The following is a 20,038-nucleotide window of genomic DNA, read 5'->3' as shown; positions in this document are numbered from 1 at the left end:
AGATCGCAGACTGCTGTGCTAGCAATGAGGGAGGTTCCATGGGCATGGGTCCCTCCCGGCCAGGTGTGGCATATAATCTCCTGGTGTGCCTGTTTGCTTAAAGCGCAGTATTCGGTGGGAGTTACCCGATTTTCCAGGTGTTGTGTGTCTCAGTTCCCCTGGCTAGGAAAAGGGATTCCCTTCCCCCTTCCACTTCCAGGTGAGGCGATGCCTCGCCCTGCTTCAGCTCTCACTGGATGGGCTGCAGCAGCTGACCAGCACCAATTGTCCTGCACTCCCTAGTGAGATGAACCCAGTACCTCAGTTGAAAATGCAGAAATCACCTGTCTTGTGTGTCGCTCGCGCTGGGAGTTGGAGACTGGAGCTGTTCCTATTTGGCCATCTTGCTCCTGTCCTAAAACTCATTTTGAAACAAGAGAAGTGACAGGTCCTATATTCGGTTTGACATTGTCTGATAGTTACTTAAAACAGTACTTTCATTATTTCTGTTTCTCATATTCAACTAATTGCTTACTTCATTTTTCCTGTCAGTATGTTCAGTTGGATAAGGAATTGATTCTTAACTTGATGTTATTGTAATTTTCAGGTATAAAGCTTTTCATCTTACATTACAAATTAGACTAATAGCTGGTTTCTTCTTATTGTCTCATCTTTTAGTCTATTTCTTTTCCCAGGTTGATGTTATTTACTCTATATGGTAAATATTTTATACTATGGTATATAATTTGGGAATTATAATTCTGAATATAATTTGCTTTAATTAATCTAAAATATTTTATATTATTTGATTTTGACTATTTAAGATGGACACAAAGGAGCTAATTTTTTTTTTTCCATCAAAAATCCAGAATTGTCGCCTACGTAGTAGCACTATTAATATCTGTAGAGGCATTCTGCTTTTAAGTCAAGTTCTACATGTCCAAATTAGTTCTCATATTAAAAGTATCTTAATTATTTAAAGTATTTAAAGTATTAAATTTATTCTAAAAGAACAAATTTATAACACAAAACAAGCATCTACACTATGACTAAAACATCTGATTCCAACTCCAAAAAACATTGACAGTTCTCATTGTCAGTATTTATTTTGTATGTTATACAATCTCTCAATGGTAGGACAAATAAAAATAAACATCTTGAAACTTGTACTCAAACTTATTATTCATATACAAAAGATCTTGTTTGGAAAGTTAGGAAAGTATATACTCCTTTCTGTTTTTGTAATTTAGCTTTATTTAAGTGTTTTGAAACTATGTCTAAAATAATCATATGTAGAATAAGAATAAGTTTCGAAAAGGAAAGTAAAATATGCCTTTCTCTCTTTGTAAATAATAAACAAACAATAGTACTGTTACTATGAAGATCTAAAAAAAAAATGTTAACTTTACTATATCTTATGGTAAAACAAGTGACTGCAGGGAAGGAGAGGTGAATGTTCCCAAGGTGGAAGCTCCACTTGTCCTCAGAGAAGGAATACATTTTGACTATGACTGTGGGGAAGGCATAAGCTGGCTTAGAAAATTGAGAGCTACTTACTTAGTGTTTTAAATAGCCGATTTCTTCAAAGTGAAAAAGTTTCAATACAATGTGAAGTCAACATTGCTTTTATAGACATTATTAAAACATAATCCCAAACTCGAGTAAAGTTTTATGTAAATGATTGTTTTGAACCTCTAAAAATTTAAAATTCAACTTAATTTATTTTTATTAGATGAGATCCTGGCTAGGTTCCACTTCCTAAGGCTTATTATACTGAGTTTATTTTTATGACTAATTATCCTCACCTACATAAACTTCTTAGATTTTGGAATACTTAATTGACCAGTCAAGTGTGTTTGCTATCTAGATGACAGTTACCTATCATGGATCTTCAAAAGGACCCAAAATTTGGACCAGATGCCATCTCCTCAAGGGTACAGGAGGAACCGAAGCATCAAACTGTGACGGTATTGGCCAACATATGTAGCTCATCACTGCGAACAAGTGCTCAGCCTGTGTATGGAGTGGTGTACTGTCACCATGATCCATAACTATTGGAAGAGTTCCAGAAACAACACAAGGGATTACGCATTAATATAGAGCAGGTGGCAGGTAAGCACTGACGATAGGTTAAATGAGTGAAGGAATGAATGTGGGGTTGAATGAATTACAGGTTGACATAATTTGAATATGTAGGCAAATTCCTAGCCAAAAAAAAAGAGTACTTGTGTTTAGAGACTCATTGTGCAGAAGTTGGTCTGGAACCGATACAAAGAAATTGGATTTTAAGTGCTCTAAGCAACTAAATGTCTTATAAGATTTGCTGTTTTCATCACAAATTCATAGTTCCAGGATGGCCTTTATTTTTTTCTACATAAAGGGAAATAATAGTAATTTTATATCTTAAAGAGAAGAGCAAAATCTTTAATATTTGCCTTTTAAAAATAAAATGATAGGGCAGCTCCAGGAGATCCACATGGGCAGGTGAAGCTCCTATACCTCCAATCTGAATCATCTGAATAACAAGAAAATCTCACATCTCTTTAGATTTCACAGGCTCAAGCAAATGTGAAATATTTGACATCTTCGCCTTAGTATTTTCACACATAGAAAAGACACCTTCCAAGGGTAAGTAGCAAATTTTCTTTTCCTGTTGAAAGCTAGTTTTGCAACTCAAAGAGCAAAAAAGGAAAAATATTGCTTTAGAATTTTCTGAAATGCTGCAACTCACATGCGGTTAACTCTTCCTCCACTGAGTGTGTCTGCACGAGGCCCCAAATCAGAATCTTAGTTGTTGAATTGCTGAAAATTTAGAACTCATCCTTTTAACCAGTCTACCATGTACGTGAAAATCAGAAAAGGTGTAAAAATTTTACATTTACAGTATTAAATTCTTTCAGTCTTAGTTACACATTAAGTTGTCACTTAAGTTTTAACTGGCTAAAATTAGGCTTCTTAATTTTCAATAACACTCGGTAATTTTAATTGTGCAGCAGCTATTTCATTCATGCTGGTTGTGGCTGCTACAAAATTAAAGACAAGGTGGTTTTTGCATATATGTATCATTATTTTTTGAAAATAAACTCAGGGATCATACGAGGCTGAGATTTGTGGTCTATAAGATGTTGAAGATAAAAAAAAAATCTGCTGCATTTTCAAGGAAGAATGGGGTTCAATGGGGGCAAATAAGGCATTTAGGGAAGCAGTGAAGAAAAGTGAGAAAATTCTAGAATGCCATTGACACAAGGGAGAGGAGTATATATTTAAAACTTTAGTCTACAGGAAATGATTATAGAGATTTAGGAAAGGGTGCAATATAATTACGGTTTTGTTATTAGGGAGGGTATTTTGGCAACTGTGTAGAATAAAATACAAATAAGAAAAACAAGGACTTGGAAATGTGGTGCTATGTAAGGATAAGCATCAGGCACTGGTTTCAGACAGACCTCTGTTTGAAACACAAGCCGAATAAGCACACATTGCAACCTCTTGTTTCTTTCTGGACTTGAGCACCAATCACATTATGCTCCTTCAGAGGTACTAGCAGTGGCTGAGTGATACCTGCTCCTCTTAGATATGTCCTCCACCTCCACAGGGTCCACCATCTCAGCTCCCTGGGTTCCCAGCCACCAGGTGTCATCCTCTTTTCAAAGGCCTGATCATGAACTCTATGAGCCCCTACCTCAAACTCCCAGGGTCTGTATTCTCAATCTCCATCATTTTATTCCCTTAGTCCTAGTGGAACTGTTTCCTGCAGTTATCTGTTTTGAGTTTTAGTACCTTTTGGCTTTTCTTTTTTTTAGGACTTCAGAGCATGTGTGAGCCAATCTCTATATTACAGTGTTGTATTGCAATACCCATGGTAGTTTCTGTTTTCCTGGCTGGACTTTGACAGCATGAGGATGAGCAGGTGTATTATCTGTGTAGACAACATGGCAGGAACATCAAAGGATAAAAGTATGGGACATGGTCAGGGAAGACAAGTAATAGGATGTGATTAGACAACATAGCTGAGCATGAGATGTCCTGAAAGTTCAGCGAGAGGACAATTAGGGTGGGATTTTTTTTGCTGTATTAAGTATCTCACTGTATAGTAATGGAAACAAAACTGATTCCCATAACTTCTATCATCCATCCCAGTAATTTCCTCAGTGATACACTGATACAGTCTGATTCTTAAAATGTGACAGTTTTAAAAATATATGGAGATCTTTAAGCTTCTCTGTCAGATTACGTGGCCTGTAGGAACATTAAGAGAGATGTCTAGTAGGCAGATGGATATGTGGTTCAGAGCTTCACAAGGGCAATCTAGACTAGAGATATGTATTTTGAAATCATCAGTATGCAGATGACAATTAAATTTAAGGAGGTCATTGAAGTCACCCAGAAAGCAGGCAGAGAGAGAGAAGAGAAAGAGAACATTTATGGTAAAATGTGAGAAGCAGCAATAATTTCCATTATTTCTCAGTAGGGTTGCCGTGCTTTAAATAAGCCAATCTGATTTCTGTTTCTCATGTCATTTACAAATTCCTGCCTATATCCCTGGAATCAGTTACCTGCTATTTTCCAGCAATACTTGCTGAAAAGGCAACATAGGATAGTATAACAGGCATGGGCTTCATTTCGTAAGGCCTGGAGAGTTTGAGCTCTGCTTATATTTTTATTTTTTATTTTTAGAGATGGGGTCTCACTCTGTCACCCAGACTGGAGTACATTTGTGTGATCATAGCTCACAGCAGTCTCCAACTCCTGGCCTCAAGCAATCCTCCCACCTCAGTCTCTAGAGCAGCTAGTACTATAGGTATGCACCACCATGCCCAGCTATTTTTGTTGTTGTTGTTGTTTTGTATCTTTGTTTTTGTGTCTGTATGTTTTGTTGTTGTTGTTGTTGTTGTTGTTGTTTTGCTTCTTAATGGTTAGGGATACTCTAACTTCTAGGATGCTCTGTTTTCTCTTCCATAATATAAATAACGGCAGTACTTTCTTCTCAGGGTTGTTGTATGCATCGAGTCATACAGAAACAAATTGTTGGAGAGTTGCTAAACATCAGTTTCCACTAAGTAGTCACTGTAGGTAGAAAGAGGAAGAAGTGCTCACAATCCCGTGGGACAGACAGATTCATTATTTGATGAATATAATGCCTTGTACAAAGTGGAACAATATAGAATGCTTCAGGTATGGGACAGGGAAGAACTGACAAAAGAGATTGTCTTTGTATAAGCTGGGTCTTGAAGAAAATATGGGAGTTAATGGAATGAAAATATCATAGTACGGTATTTGGAATTTAATGTTTAGTAAAGAAGTTTATTTATTCCCCTTTGACTATCTTCTTCTAACCCTGGCTTAAAATTTAACTACTTCAGAAAGATTTCCTAAGCTACTTGGCTTCCTCTGTACTTCCCTTTAGTTCTTTATTCTCTTGAGCATGCATATATTATTCATTTTTGTCCATATTTTATTTTTAAGTAGAAAGAAATCTTATTTGGGAAAATGATTTTTAGTATTCTTTTGGAGTCTGACAGTGTTCAATAAATAGTAAACCCCTTATAAATTTTTAAACTAATTTTATCACACAAATAGCAGGCTAAGTGTGTTAATGAAAAAGATATTTACAATCTTTTTGATATTTAGTGAATATCCAATTTTCTCTTACATAGATCACAGATCAAAAGTAGGTGATGGCAATGTGAAGATCATTGAGAATATGGCAACAGCAGCCTTCACAGCATGGTAGGAAATGGGTATCTGAGTGCAGTGGCTGGAGGAAGGATTTTTGAGATGAGAAAGTAATGACAAACTCTATAGACAACTCTCTCTGTGGGTTTTGCTCTGAAGGTAGTATATGAATATGGTGGTACTTAATGGGAAATATAAGGGCTGAGGATGTCATTATTTTTTAAATAGTGGGAGGGTTGTAGAACATGTTTGCATATTCATTGAAATGTCCCTGTAGAAAAGGGGACATTGATGACATAGAAGGAATCCCTGAGGCCCTTAGGAAACATCTTTTCCCTCTTCTGGTAAATTGCAGAATCTGAAATTGAAGGCCACCAAACTATTTTTAGGTTAAAAATTATCCTGTAATTCCATAACTCTTTATCCTTTTGTTTTGGGATCATTATCCTACAACGGATATAACTATATAACTGTTACAGCATTACATTTAAATATAATTATATTTCTAATCAAATATGAAGTAAACATATAATAGGATGTTACTCTGATTTTATATTGTATGTATCCGTCTCAAATCACTAAAAATAAGACTTTGTATTGTTCAATGAAATTTCTAGTACATATAAAACATGATAAACTTTTTAGTATAAGTTACTCAAGAACTTTGAAGGCAGAGGAAATATTTTCACAAAGATATATCTGATAAACCAGGCAGGGTTCTTGTTACACCCTCCTGAAAGAGACTTATGTTAAGATCTGACGTCTACGAGAATCACTCACAGCATGGATTAGGAAGTGTACCCCACTTTTCAGGAAAGTATTTTCACAACCTGTGAAAAGGAGGGGGGCAAGTGGCTTGACTTTCGTTAAGTGAGCCATTTCTGTTTACTCTGAGGAAGAGTAGGCTGGCTGTGGCATCTCTCACTCCATTGACAGCTAGTGTTTTGTCTGCAGACTTTTCTGTCTGGGTGACTCCACTTCCTCTACCACCATACATTGCGGGAGCCTGAGAACTCACTGTGTACATTGGAAACAAAAAGCAGATTTGCTTGATCCTTGAAGAGAGGGAGAAGAGTTTTGTTTGTCTGATCCCTTTGGCCACCCTCTGTTCTGTTTTGGAAACACTGATTGTTGCAAAATGTTCTCAAAACCACACTCACCTTCACCCCTGAGTTATGCTTCACAAAAGAGACTGGTACAAAGCAATATTTAAAATGTTTTCACGTGATCAGTGGTTTCAATTTGGAATCTGGGGCTGGTTTATGGAAGAGATGAGAAGGAAATTTTTTCCTGTCCTGGGGATTTTGTATGTTTTTTCTGTCTCTTAGATTTTCCCTTTAAAATGTGGTTGTGAAAAGCAGATGTTTAGTAAAGCTGAAAGCCTTGGAAATATGCATCATTGCGTGGTAACTCAATACCTTAGGGTAGATACTGTCTGTAGTAGCAAAATAGATCTTTTTTCTATGTCTACCATGAAATGATAGCCATTGAAATGATGCAAAATATGACCTGTATATTTAGTCTTCATTCAAATCTATTTTTTGTTTAAAGAAACCATGCAATGCCAATTAAAACAGTTTTTTTCTTTAACAAATCAACTGCATATTTATTTTGCTAATGAAAGAGAATCAGATAAAAACACCAAAAATTAAATTTCTGCCCTAAGTATCATAAATGAATACCAAGGTCCTCTTAAAAGCTTAATGAGATCTCAACCTGGCCCCTAATAGCAGTGTCTGATGTCTGACATGTTGGCAATATATAGTGAAATGTCATTATGACTGTTATTATGGTATAGTATCATAGAGAGCTAGAAATGCCCAGGACATCAATTGTATTCTTTGTATTGTTGTAAGGTGTCCTTAAATCTCATGTAAACAGTTGCAGACATTCAAAGTTTGGATACTTACCTAGCAGAAACATTCAAAATATGGAGTGTTTGTTCAAATCATTGTTCTAGTGAAAATAACATATTGAAACCACTTTGATTTTCTGACATTTGTCTGTGTAAGGCATGTAATTCATTACACTGATTTTATATTGAAGAAATAAATTTGAAACAAACATTTTATTCCAGCAGAGGCTAAAATTCATAATTGTTTTCCTGAATACTAGGTAGCTAATCAGTCGCTGATACATTAACAAGTTATTCATGATTTTCTTGCTTTCACTATGAAGTAAATAAAAAGAGGCAGTTTGGCTAGGATATCATAATATTGTAATGATACAGTGCTGATGATAATTCTGTTGGGGAAATACAGTAGCTGTCCTTGCTTTCACCAAAGTAATAAATAAGCAAACTTCCATCTTATATATAATCTTTTCTCAGTTTGTTACTTTCTGAAAATTGCTTTGAAAGTCTATTAGAACTGTGTAAAATACAGCATGCCATTTCTTAAGAATAGCACACAATGTGGAGAACACTTTATTAAAAAGTAAAACGTTTATTTCACTGACTGGATTTGGTAGCATTCTCCTACAGTGTCAACTCAATCTTTTTTGAGTAACCCAGCCTCTCCACCCTTATTTAATCTTAAGTTTGTAAATTGAGCATTGTGGTTATCTACTGCTGAATGTGTATTTGAGAGCTGTTTCTTATTTCTGATTTTGGCGATATCATGTTGGCTTTTGTGTAATGCGTATAACAACAAAGACAGTGCCTCCTCCCAGAATGTGTTCACTGGATGTCTTGTCACCTGATTTTACTAATCAACCAAATGTATTGTTCTTTAGAGCTAGCCCCTTTAAGTCATAATTGTCCGATATTGAATTATAAAAATACAATTTCAGGCTAAATTAGCAATAATCCTTTTGGATGCCTATGTATACCAGAGAAAAATGAGGGCCTTGTGTCTTCCATGTTATAAGTTGAGGAATCTTTCAGCTGTATGGAGAGCAAGGAAAGGGAGAGGCTGTAGGAAGTGGAAGGAGAGGCAAATATAGCTACAGAGACAAAGGGAATAGCCACAAAGGCAAAGGGTCAGTGAGCTGTGTGAGTCTGATTTTATTGAATGATCAATATGAACCTTTTTCTAGATGTCAGGCTTTTGAGTATCTGATTAAAACTGTGACTGATCCTTTAAATAAACACAAATATACACATACACAAAATTGTTGCATAAAATTTCTAGCAATTCTTAGGTCTCTGGAAGCCTCAGGTTAAGAACTCACACTGGGACCAATGGGGAGGGGGTTCAAAGCAGAAAAAAAGATGGAGATCAGCATTTTATCCTACTGGGAATCTCTCAGAGAAGAAAATAATAAGGTCAGAATAAGAGGAAGATGCAAAAGGGTTCACATAAGGCAAACTAATGGCATTGGAGCAATCACGGCAAGATTGAAAGTGAAATAGAACTGCATAAAAATTATCTGGAAGATTTGTTATTTTATGGGAATCAAACGGATGGGAAAATTGTTCAGAAAAACTGAAACTTTTTCAGAACTCACTCTGAAGGAGATACGATTTTGACAGATCTTGAGTTCTTGGCAGACTCTGAGAAGGTTATCTGGGTTGCTTGAGTTGCTGACTACATCAGAGTCAGAAGGGATGTGGTTGCCCTTGGTAAGAAAGAGTTTAGGAAAGTTAAAAATTTCATATGATTATGACTTTGGGATCTACTGAGAAAGCAGAAGCAGGGTACTGGAGTTTAGTTTAACAGGGAAATGTATTTGGGTCAGGGAAGAAAATGTGCAATTTGAAGTGTCCCTCAGCAATTCAGTGTGATGGGAATCATGGTGGGTGGAGCATGGAGTCCTCAACTGAACTGAGGGCAGGACAACACATGGTTTGAACAGCATGTGGTTATGCCCTGATGCTGATTCGGTGACGTGAGAATCAAGAGACTCAAGTGCCAATGCTGGATTTACCACGAGCTTGTGAATTTAAGAAAGTTATTTTACTACTCTGGACCTGTTTTTTCCTGCTCAGAAAAGGGCCACAGGAGGCCTAAATAATCTCAAAGATTCCTTGCAACTCTAGAGATCTATGACACTGCAGAGAATCGAAATGAATAGAAAGAAGAGCCTCAATACATCAACAATGTTTTACTTATTTTCAAAAAAGATTCCTCTCTTTGATGCTGACTCAGACCTGTGGATGTGTGATTAAGAATTCTAATTATGTTAATATCATCAATTTCCTGAAGTAGAAGAATGACAATTCTCCCAGGGAAATCTTGACAATTGAGTGTTTCCACTAGCAGTTGAGAGTCCGTATGTTAGTTAACATTTAAAAAACCAAATACTTCATTTATTTACTCTGTTTGCTGTGTGGAAACTTACCACTGCCAGCTTCAGCCACAGAAACATTCTATAAGAAGCAGTGTGGTTTCCAGATGAGGGCAAGGGGATAGTGTTTTCCAAGCCTGCTTCAGGGAGCATCTGAGGCATTTCAGAACATTTTACATCTTGGCACAGTGAACCTGCTGTGAATTCTCTGTGCCTGACTGCCTGTCTGCTACCCCAATCATTACCCTCTTATTTGGGGAGACAAGCACAACTGGCAACATGTGTGGAATCAAAGAGCTTGTTCCAGTAGTCTCAGCAATGCCTCATGTCTTCTGTTCAGTAGATTCCTGCAGAATGAAGCTGGAAGGGCCACTTAGAGGATCTGATTCTAACCTCTGCATTAAGGAAAAATCCAGCTCCTTTTATTCCTTAACTGGAATCTAGGGTCTCATAGTGCCACTTACTGTTTTGTAAAGTGGAGTGAAGATTGTACCAATAAGAAATAAAGAATAGTTATTTCGTGTGTACTTAAAGCTGACATGTACTTTGCATGTTGTGGTCAGTAGGCCTTTAATCAACCTACACCTTGCTATGTGCAAACCTATTGGTCCGTAGTCTTGTCTAAAATTTCCAAGATAATTGTCCTATAGTATTTTAGAAAAGAAATAATTATTTGACAACGATTGTGGTGGTCGGGGGAGGACACATTTGACACACAGTTGTGGTGGTAGGGGAGGACACATCACATCTGAGATCTTTATCTCATTTGGTGGTTAAAATGTGGGATAAAATACATGAATTCAGACTGAAAAAAGAGATGTGAGCTCATTCTACTCTCCAGTGGACAGGTACCATCCATAGCAATTCCCATCCTGGGTGTTTTGAATGTTTGGAGAAATGAATGTACAGAATTATTTAATAATATCTGGCTTGGTGGCTCATGCTTGTAATCCCAGCACTTTGGAAAACCCAGGTGGGAGAATTGTTTGAGCTCAGGCATTCAAGACCACCCTGGGCTGTACATAGTGAGATCCTGTCTCTACCAAAAAAGTTAAAAATTAACTGGACATGATGGCTTGCACCTGTGGTTTCAGATACTCGGGAGGGTGAGGTGGGAGGATCGCTTGAGCCCGGGCATTCAAGGCTACAGTGAGCCAAGATTGCATCACTGCACTCTAGTCTGTCTCTAAAAAATAAATAAATTTTAAAAATCACAATATGTGTTACTCAAAATGTATAATAATTATTGCCTGTAGTTCAATTGAATAAAAGTATAAAACTAACTAAAACATTTCTTATTTCTGATTTCAACAAATCCACAACTCACAATCTTCATGGTGTTCATATGCAGTCACCTTTTGTTACAAGGGCACATGGTTCAAGATGTGGACAAACAGTTTGCTCAGGCTTGAACAGTCTGAAGAACGAGAGAGGATGTTTGGAGTTCCACATCCCATCCAGACAACACTAGCAGCAGGATCCCATGTACAGAAATGCCCATATGTTCTTTAGTAAATGTATTTATGTCTTCATTTTATTTTCTTTTTTAAATTATACTTTAAGTTCTAGGATACATGTGCAGAACGTGCAGGTTTGTTACATAGGTATACAAGTGCCGTAGTGGTTTGCTGCACCCATCAACCCATCATCTACATTAGGTATTTTTCCTAAAGCTAGTGTCTTTATTTTTTTAATGATACATGGGTCCTCTAAAGTATTAAGTCAAAGAAAGAAGCCTCTTTTTCTTGTGCCTAAATCAGACTGATGGACAACCCTCAGATTTATTTTTAAAATATAGCATATTTTGAAGAGGAAAGATTTATAATGTCATTGAATGCTATAACAGAGGAAAGAAATATGATCTATTGTGTAACATAATATATATATATATATATTTCTAAGTCCTAGAGTATTATCCTTTAGCACCATCATATTTATAGCAGTGATATTTTTCTTCCCTTATCTAAAGTACTGCTTGCATTTAATTATTTATTTTCAAGTTGGTATTTTCCTTAGTTGGTATTTTCCTTAGTACTGAGATGGGCTGTGTTATCACTAAATTTCTGCACTATAAAGTTACCTTTACCTTTTTGCAAAGTATATTTTGTGTGGAGAGGTACTTTGAGCTATGTAAACACCTCAAAAACAGCTTTGAATTTATTCATATATTTATTTATATCCATAAGCCCTCAATACTTCCTATTTTATTTAATGAGTTGTAATCCATTATTATGATTTCTTTTGACGCTTAAATTATTGCCAGTAGGAGCCTGTTCATGCTTCTTGGCCTTTTTTTTTTTTTTTTTTTGATATGTTCTCATTATTCTTTGAGCATTTCATTTCTGGAACAACAAAATGTTCTAGACTCATCTTGCTGAAGCTTGCTTCCCCAAACCTAGAATTAACCATTTTTTTCCCTAAAAGTTCTGGTTCCTTTTACTTATTAGTAAAATATTTAGAAGCCATGATCTGAGAACTAGGTGTGCTGGTTATTATTGGAATGTCAGCATCCAGGCTCTCTCAGTGGACAGCACTAAGGAATATAAGTGTGCTTATAATACTCTTATTTATATTTAAATTTCTATCTATCTACATATCATCTATCTATCAATCTACTATCTATCTATCTATCTATCATCTATCTGCTATCTATCTACTCTCTATTTGTCATCTATTTATAATACTACATGGTTCATTCTAGTTTTCTCCCCTTCTTTATTTATTAATTCACTTCTTTTGACAGTGAGAAACTTTGTTCTCATTAGTGAATTCCTTTATATGTAACCAACTTCTCACATTTGTTGCTACCATCTCTCCCATGTGGATGCCCTTCTACCCTGTTGTCTCCATGTGCTAAGATGCTTTTCTGCATAAATGTTCTTTCTACTCCTTTGGGGTCCATCACTCCATGCCAGTGCACATGGACACCCTACTCACCTTTTTGGAAGTTTGTCACTGTGTGTTTGACTTTCCCTTCTCTATCCCATTTGTCCTGTGGCGATAGCCTCTTCATTCTCCTTAGGCTTTGATATTCAATGTCACGTCCCCCTTCTGCATGGACTTCCTCTTCATTCTGCTTGGGCTGTGATGCCCAGTCTCTTCTGTTCATGTATGTGGGTACCACGCATGCTCCAGTCTCCATGGCAAGCCACCTCACCATGTGGATGCTGTCTTCGACATGCACAGCTGTGACAGTCCCAGCCTGTCCTCCTAGAGAAGACCTCTTTCTATGGCTCTGACATTCTGCATTGGGACACCCCAGGTATAGCTGCTTCTTCAATCAGTTTGAGCTTTGAATCTCTGTGCCAAGCTCCCTCTCTCTGCAAGTACGCATACTTTCCTTGGTTTCTGTTACCCAATACTGAAACACTCCCCTGCGTGAAAAGCCTTCTTACCCCACTTAGGCTCCAACATTGTAAGTCAGGCTGGCCCTAGGTGTGGATTCTCTTTTGCATACTGCTCGAGTTCTAACACCCCAGGCCAGGCTGCTCCCACATGTGAATGCTCTCTTCACTATACTTTGGACTTGACACCCTGCATGGTCAGTGTTTCTATGGGACACTGCCTTACTCTGCTTGGGATCTAATACTCCATATGCTGATGGTCCATGGAACCACTATATTGCTCCTGCTGAGGCAGTGACACGCTGCTCCAAGCCACTGTGGCCCCACACATGGCCAGAACAATGATCTACTGTGGCAGGCAGAATAATGGTTTTCCAAAGATGTCCACATCCTTTTCCTTGAAAGTTTTTAATGGCACAGGGGAATTAAGGCTGCACATGGAATTAAAGCTGCTAATCAGGAAGTCTTGATATGGAGAAATTATTCTAGATTATTCTGGCAGATCCAATCTAATGACAAGATCCTTATGAGTGGCAAAGGGAGGCAAAATAAGGAGAATTAAACAGATGGCAGCTTGAGAAAGACTTAGCCCAATGTTTCTGTGTTTGAAGATGGAAGGAAGCCATGAATCAAGACGTGCAGGGAGCCTCTAGAAGCAGGAAAGGGTGAAGAAATAGATTTTCCTTTAGAGACTGCAGAAAGTAATGCAACCTTGCTGACACCTTGATTTTAGGTCAGCAAGTGCCATTTTGGAATTCTAAATTCCAGAAATCTCAGATAATACATTTGTGTCATTTTAAGTTTCTTAGGCTTTGATACTCAATGTCATGTCCCTCTTCTGTGTGGCCCTCCTCTTCATTCCACTTGGACTCTGACACCCAGTCTGCTCTGTCCACATATGTGAACACCTAGATTTGTAGTAATTTGTTATGGCAGCAATAGAAAACTAATACTTACTTGTTTTGTCACACCCAACAGCTTGAGGACAGAATTGCTCAGAAAGGGAAAGGAAGAAAATGAAGAAAGGAAATGCATGTTTTTATCTTTTGGAGATAATGTCATAACCAAAATGAATAATCTTGATTGTAGAAACTTTAATTAATGGAAGAATGATTTGATTTTAGAGTCATTTCAAGGGTAAAGAGGGCCTTGCAGCACTTCTGAAATCATACTTCTTAAGTAACTAGTACTTTTGTTAGTGTATGGGATGCGCATGAAGCACATCACAGCCCAAACTGGAACACTGTCACAGTCAGAATCTCTTTTACACAGGCAGAATATACACTTTAAGGCATGTTGAGGCAGAGAAAAAGCCTTCAAATATAGAAGAATTGTTAGTTACACAGTGTCATTCAATTTGTCAAGTGTTTCTGTGTAGCTCATTTATTCCTCGTAATGAACTTTCTCCATTTTAGTTTATGATTAGTTAAGGAGGCTCAGGAATATTAAGACATTTGTCCAAGGGCTTTTGAGTTACTAAAACTGGAGAATTTTAGTGTCCTGACCCTGAGATCAGGGCTCTTTTTCTCTATTGTGACATCTTAAGTCCTCTAATGACATTTTGCCTGCTTGTCTCTTGCAGATTCATTTCCTATTTTCTGTAACTCTTATTTGATTTGTTTGTATACTTAATTTATTTGTTTATACCTTTACTTGAAATTTGCACTCATCTACATTATAGGCCATGAACACAGGGCCAAGAAAACTTAGCAAGCACAAACATGGATTCTGACAGGAATGAGTATTTTTCTTCAGTTAGAAGCACTCTGCCTGTTACTCAGGTGTGTCCTCATTTCCAGGGCTCAGGAGGGAATATGTTGTACATTATATCCTTAAATTCTGCTAAAGGGAAAGAACTATAATTTTGCAATGGAATTGCATGGCCACCCTGTGGCTTTTCCATTAAAAACGATTCAAAAACAATTTAATTCAGTTTAACTGCAGTTGGGCATCGTAATAATTGTAATAAAGAAAGTAATCAGGATGCCCATTGATTTTGCATAATCTCAATAGCTCCATCCAGAATTTCAGAGAACATATTTAAAATTAGCAATTTACTTTCAAGTTTTCTTTTTGGAGAAAGTTACATGTACTCTAAAACATGTCTCCAGGATTGTGAAAAATATATTTTAATTGATAAGGAATTACTAAGATGAAGAAACATATTCTCAATATTCCGGAATGTGTAAAGTTTTTTTTTTTTTTCTAATAGTTGACAGAGCTAAACTGGGAAAATTTTTATAATAGGAACATTTTAAAATAGGAACTTCCTATTCTTTGAGAATTAAACTCAAATCAGATGATGATTCAATTAACACAGAATCAGAACGAAGAGTATAAGATAACCGTTAAGAATAATTCAGAAAGCTGTGAATATCCCAGCGAGCCATCTTTTTCAGTTATAGAGACATACTTCCCATGGGGAGAAAACTAGAGCCCAAAAGTCCCTATACACATGAATAAATTCTTATACTTTTAATCTTTATTTTCTACAAAGTCAGAATACTATAACAAAGTATTATTTTTTCACTTTTTATTATGACAATTTTCAACAAAGCAGCAAATTTTTAAAAAAATTACAGTAAACACTAGAATACTTACCACCAACTAAATTATACCATTAACATGCAATGCTTGGGGTTTTTTTTCAACTTTTATTTTAAGTTCAGGAATATAGGTGCAGTTTGTTATACAAGTAAATTGCATGCTGTGGGGGTTTGGTGTACAGATTAATTCATCATGCAGGTAATAAGCATAGTATCCAACAGGTATTTTTTCAATCCTCGCCTTTCTCCCATCTTCCATCCTTAAGTAGGTCCCTGTGCCTTGTTTTTCCCTTCTTTGTATCCATGTGTACTTGATGTTTAGCTCCCACTTATAAGTGAGAACGTGCAATATTTGGTTTTCTGTTCCTGTGTTAGTTTGCTTAGGATCATGGCCTACAGCTCCACCCCTATTTCTACAAATGATATGCTCTTGTTCTCTTTTATGTCTGCATAGTATTCCATGGTGTAAAATATACCACACATTCTTTATGCAGTCTACGGTTGATAGGCATTCAGGTTGATTTCATATGTTTGCTATTGTGAACAGTGCTGCAATGAACATACACATGCGTGTGTCTTTATGGTAGAAGGATTTATATCCCCTTGGATATATACCCAACAATCGGATTGCTGGGTTGTGTAGTCATTCTGTTTTAACTTCTTTCAGAAATTGCCAAACCGTTATCCACAATGCTGAGCTAATTTACATCCCCACCAGCAGTGTATAGGTGTTCCCCACTTACAGTGGGCAAAGGACATGAACAGACACTTCTCAAAAAGGGGTCAGATAGTGCCTGGCACATAGTGGATATTCTATATAAATTTGCTGAATATCACAACTTGTGAGATGCCACTAACAAACACTCAACAAACTAATTATGACCTAAATATTTATTGTAGGGAAGAAAAAAGGCAGGAAATAATCTAAGTTGTAACTCAGTGATTTCCAGCTCATATGCTGACCTAATTTTCTTGGTCATCTTTGCATGGCTGTTTTCTAGGCACATAAAATTCAACATATCCAAATAAAGTATCATCTTCAAACCCTTCTGTATTCCTCATAGTGTGAATGGTGCCAATATCCACAGAGTTATCTGTGCTGAAGACCTATAGAAATACTTTTTTGGGGGGGGGGACAGGGTCTCTCACTCTGTCAGTCAAGTTGGAGTGCAGTGGCATGGTCATAGCTCACTGCAGCCTCAAACCCCTGGGCTCAAGCAATTCTGTCGCGTCAGCCTCCTGAGAGTAGCTGGGATTATAAGTGCGCATCACCATGCTCTGCTAATTTTTAAATTTTATTTTTGTAGAGACAGAGTCTCACTATGTTGCCCAGACTGTATTCTTATATTTCTATGTCCAAGATCCAGGGTTTACACACAGCATTTCTCATCTGTTTTGCTTACTGGTTTCCTAAGTGATGTTTTTGGCTCCACCTCAACTCTTCCCCCACAATCCATTCTCCACATGGTAGTTGATATGGGCTGATTTTGTCTCCTCAAATTTGCTCTCCTATATGTTGAAGTCCTAAATTCCAGTACCTCAGAATGTAACCTTATTTGGAGATAGGGTCTTTATAGAGGTAGTCAAGTTAAAATGAGGTTATTAGCATAGGCTCCAATTCAATATGATTGATGTCTTTATAAAAAGAGAAAATTGGATACAGAGAAAATGTAGAGGGGAGAAGATATGAAGACACCTAGGGAGAAGAGCCATCTACAAGGCAAGGAGAGAGGACTGGAATAGATGCTTCATGATATGGTTTGGATTTGTGTCCCTGCCCAAAGCTCATGTTGAATTGTAATCCCCAGTGTTGGAGGAGGGGCAGGTGGGAGGTGATTGAGTCGTGGGGGTGTATTTCCCCCTTGCTGTTCTCATGGTAGTGAGTGAGTTTTCAGAAGATCTGGCTGTTTAACAGTGTGTAGCACCCGCCCCTGCTCTCTCTTCCTCCTGCTCCGGCCATGTGAGATGCACCAGCTTCCCTTTAGCCTTCCACCATGATTGTACGCTTCTTGAGGCCTCCCCACTCATGCTTCCCGTACAGCCTGAGGGACCGTGAGCCAATTAAACCTCTTTTCTTTATAAATTACCCAGTCTGAAGTAGTTATGTATAGCAGTGTGACAACAGACAAATGCATTTCCCTCAGCCCTCAGAAGAAATCAACTCTGCTGAGACCCTGATTTCAGACTTCTGGGCTCCAGAACTGTGAGATCATGAATTTCTGTTGTCTAAGCCACTCAGTCCATGGTATTTTGTCATGGCAGCCCTAGAAAATTAATACAGTTGTCAAATCAATAATTATTTAAAAAATGCATTTGAAAATCTTCAAATTATTTAATAGCTACCGACTGCTGTGACAAAAATATAAAGCCTTATCTGTAATATGGCTTTCAGTGTCTCACATCTCGTTTCAGTCTCCCTCATTTTTCCTCTTGTGTTTCTCTCTATCCTTTTGCTGAAAGGATGAAAAAATACAGATATCTATTATTCTTCCACATAGAAGCGTTCCATTTTATTAATTACAATGTCTAATTAAATTAGTATCTGGGAATAGTATCCAGTCACGTAAAGGATAATTTTTTTTTGCATTCATAAAGATTTCCTCCTTTTGTAATGTGATCACAAGACCCCTTAAAGCAACATATCCTCAAAGGTTTGTTTACAGATGATGAAGTACTTTATTGAAGGGCCTAAAACCTGAATTACTACTGATTTGAAGTATTAATTAGAAATTAAGAATAAGCAACCACGTAATTATAAGAAGTAATAAACAATCAGATGTGTGTCCGTGAAAAGATTTTAAACTGAATGTAAGCTAAAACACTGAAATAATGTACCAACTAGATTAAAATGAGACCCCTGCCAACCTAACCACAGTATCCCTGTATATACCCCTGTCTCTGTAAACATTGTGCCTATAGCCTTTGCATGTGTTGCATCTTCTACCTGTAATAGAATAGTCTTTTCTTTATTTCTCCACCCTCCGTGGGACAACTAGATATTCTTAGTTTTCTTCGAGGCTTACATTAGCTTCTTCCCATAGATACCTCTGTGGAATACAACTGAGGTCTGGTTAGATATCAATCATTCTTTAGACAAATATTGACTGAAGGTCTACTAAGTGTCTATGATAGGTCTATGATAGAGGCTGAGGATACAGTGATGAAGTTTGGAATGGCTTCTGCTTTGGAGAACTTATAGGCTAGTGATAAAATCAGGTAACAAAGTGAGTAAACCAAATAAAGGGAATATTCAGTGACTGTGATCAGTGCTGCCTGTAACAGCCAATAAGGACATTACAATATAACCTGAGATCTGAAGGACTAAAAGGATGAGAAAATGCTAGCAATTAGAAATGTTAAAGGGAGAATATTCTTGGCAATTGAAAAATTTAAGATTCAGAATAAAAGTGGTATTTAAGGCCATAGCATTAGATGAGATTACCTAGGAAGGAAATATATATGAGCAAGGATGGAGGAGGAAAGATGTTGGGCAGTGGGGAGGTATGAGAGAGAAGAAGGATGAGGAAGAGGAGGGAAAAAGAGAAGAAGGAGAAAAAATAAGCATGTCGAAAGCTAAACCCTGAGGAAAACCCGTATTTAGAGGTTGGAGAGGGAAGGAAGAACCAGCAAGTGTTCTTATTTGACATAAAGTGTCTTCTGAAGTAGGAGAAAATCTGAGACTGTGGTTTCATAGAAAAGAAGACATTTCAAAAGAGAATGAATGGCTTACTATGTCACATACATCTGAAAATTTGTGTAAGATACAGGCAGAAAATTACGTGTTAAATTTTGTAACAGGAGGTCATTAGTTACCCTGACAAATGCCCTTTTTTATGAAGTGATGAGGTGAAAACACTACAAGTTGTTTGAAGAGTGAGCAAGAGAGAAAGAAATAAAGACAACAGTTTAAAATGTTTGCCTATGAAGAGGAGCAGATAAAAATGTTTTGCGGTTTGGGTCTCTCCTAAATGCCTGCATATTACCCTATAATTTATCCATTGTGATCCAGAGTATGCTATGTGGTAAATGCCTGCATTCATTCATTTATTCACTCACTCACTCATTCACTCCTTCATTCAACAAAAATATATTGGACCACAGACTATTCTACATGCTGAGTGCCCAGTTAAACTGTGAACTCGGATTTATACCCAGCAGTTTTACAGATGTGTCCCAAGTTCTCAGCATAGTACCTCTCATGTAGTGATGCTCAGTAGGTTTTCTTGGCTTGGTAGCTGGAATTTTTAACAGAACTACCCAGCCACT

General features: G+C 37.2%; 1 long non-coding RNA gene across 1 annotated transcript in view; it reads left to right on the top strand.

Annotated features, from left to right (window-relative positions):
* The first annotated feature begins 1,859 nt into the window (after window positions 1-1,859).
* LOC135970812 (uncharacterized) overlaps window positions 1,860-20,038 on the top strand; it is a 43,364-nt gene continuing 25,185 nt past the window's right edge. Inside the window, exons 1-2 of the long non-coding RNA XR_010586661.1 lie at window positions 1,860-2,091; window positions 2,527-2,607. This is a non-coding gene — a long non-coding RNA (uncharacterized lncRNA). The remainder of the gene's footprint in view (window positions 2,092-2,526; window positions 2,608-20,038) is intronic.

The sequence above is a fragment of the Macaca fascicularis genome, chromosome 5 (genome assembly GCF_037993035.2).
Source record: "Macaca fascicularis isolate 582-1 chromosome 5, T2T-MFA8v1.1".
Lineage (NCBI taxonomy): Eukaryota > Metazoa > Chordata > Mammalia > Primates > Cercopithecidae > Macaca > Macaca fascicularis.
Note: the sequence above shows the minus strand (reverse complement) of the source record. Positions and strands in the feature narration are given on the sequence as shown.